This window comes from Otolemur garnettii, unplaced genomic scaffold (assembly GCF_000181295.1).
Source record: "Otolemur garnettii isolate 467f Iridium unplaced genomic scaffold, OtoGar3 scaffold00045, whole genome shotgun sequence".
Lineage (NCBI taxonomy): Eukaryota > Metazoa > Chordata > Mammalia > Primates > Galagidae > Otolemur > Otolemur garnettii.
In genome coordinates, this window is record NW_003852440.1 from 9,812,857 (window position 1) to 9,815,275 (window position 2,419).

Sequence of the window (2,419 nt, forward strand, 5' to 3'; positions counted from 1 at the left end):
CACCTTAGGTGTATGTGGCTGGCGCCTTAGCCGCTTGAGCCACAGGCGCCGAGCCATATTCATGCTTCTTATCTCATCAATAGACTTAAACTCCTTGAAGACAGGGAGTTTTCATGAAGAACTTCTTTGCACAGCCCATAGGGTTCAGCCAAGAACTATGTGCTTAATAGGCTCCCTCCCCCCTCTCTCCTCCCCTTCCTTTCCCTTCTCTCTTCTTCTCTTCTCTCCCCTCCCCTTCCCTCTCTCCCTTTCCCTCCTCTCTCCTGTCCTTTCCTTTTCTTTTCATTTTTGTTTGGCAGAGGGAGCCAGAGTCTCATTCTGTTGCCCAGACTAGAGAGTGCTGTGATGTCATAGCTCACTGTAATGTCAAACACCTGGGTTCAAAGCAATGTTCCTGCCTCTGCCTCCCAAGTAGTTGGGACTACACAGCATCAGCTTATTTTTTCTAATTTTAGTAGAAATGAGGTGTTGCTCTTGCTTAGGCTGGTCTCCTGAACTCAAGTGATTCTCCCACCTTGGCCTCCCAGAGTGTTAGAATTATAGCGGGAGCCACTGTGCCCAGCAGCCACTGTGCCCAGCCCAGCCAATAGGCACTTTCATTTTCCCTGGAAATGGGGAGGAAATACTTAGTGTTTTCCTAGAGCAAATAATGGGATGGAGCCTGGAGTCTACAGATGTGGGGGAAGTGACAGTGAGAGGGTAATAGAATTCAGATATCTATTTACCTCCAAGCACTGCTATGAGAATAATTAATGTTTATGCAGGTCTTTGAGATCTTCAGATGAAAGGGGGTTTAAAAGTCCAGAATTATTGTGATGATTCTTGTGGATTCATTGAAAGCCTCAGCCCAAATTTTATAGAACCTCTCAGGTTTTCTATGACTGGGAACAAAGCCCAGGGCTTATTCCTCTGCTAGTGACTAAGAGGTGACTTCACAAGATTTTCAGGAAAAACAAACTTGAAAGTAAGAGCTGGGGCTCGGGGCCTGTGGCTCAAATGGCTAAGGCGCCAGCCACATACACCTAAGGTGGTGGGTTCGAATCCAGCCACTGGGGCGGCACCAGTTGTGTCCCAAGCTAGATAATAATGCTTTAACATCTAACATAAGGTTCTCTCCCAGCCTCCATTTTCCTTAATAACAAGTTTCTTCTTTCTGTTGTCTTTGCTTTATTCCTACATCCTTGCTTTGGTTGATGTGGACTGGTACCACTTTAGCAAAAATCACTAACATAAAAAATGTCTTGGGCAGTGCCCATAACTCAGTGGGTAGGGTGCCGGCCACATACAGGGAGGCTGGAAGGTTCAAACCTGGCCTGGGCCAGCTAAAACAACAATGACAACTGCAACAACAACAACAAAATAGCCAGGCATCGTGGTGGGCGCCTGTAGTCCCAGCTACTTGGGAGGCTGAGGCAAGAAAATCGCTTAAGCCCAAGAGTTTGAGATTGCTGTGAGCTGTGACACCAGAGCACTCTACCCAGTGTGACAGCTTGAGATGCTGTCTCAAAAAAAAAAAAAAGTCTTCTCTATGTATGTAGCTACACCTGCCTACATTAGATGGAAAGAAAAGTGTCCTGAAACTTTTGCAGGTTCAGTAAGACATGGATACAGTTATAATTAAGCAGTAAATCACATTACAAGATGCTGTTAGAACATCACATGTATTGGGAAAAAGCTGAATGTCCTCTCTTGCTAGCAGGAAAGAAAAAAAGAAAAGAAAAGAAAAGAAAAGAAAAGAAAAGAAAAGAAAAGAAAAGAAAAGAAAAGAAAAGAAAAGAAAAGAGGGCTGGGAGTGGTGGCTCACGCCTGTAATTCTAACACTGTGGGAGGCCAAGGAGGATGGATTGCTTAAGCTCAGGAGTTCCAGACCAGCCTGAGCAAGAGCAATACCCCATCTCTAAAAACTAGCTGGGCATTATGGCAGGCACCTGTAGTTCTAGTTACTTGGGAGGCTGAGGCAAGAAGATCACTTGAGCCCAAGAGTATGTGGTTGCTGTGATGCCACGTCATTCTACTAAGAAAGAAAAACTGAAATTCCGTGAAAGAAGGAAGAGAGAGAGAGAGAAAGGAAGGAGGGAGGGAGGAAGGGTGGGACGGAAGGAAGGAGCCCAGTGAAGCTTACCCAGATACTCAGTGTGATCCTAAAGCCACTCCTGGCGTGTAGTTCCAGAAATGAATAACCAATGAGCAAAGAGCCAGGGTTGTATTATACACTAAATGCTAATTCCCTCCTTAGCAGACCAGGCCAATCTGTTTCCTGGTTTGCAGGGGGCAACTTTGGTTGGACTAATTGTGAGATTAGAAGTCCCCAAACCTTGGCTTGGCTCCTATAGCTCAACCGGCTAAGGCGCCAGCCACGTACACCTAAGGTGGCGGGTTCGAATCCCCAGCCCGGACCCGCCAAACAACAATGACGGCT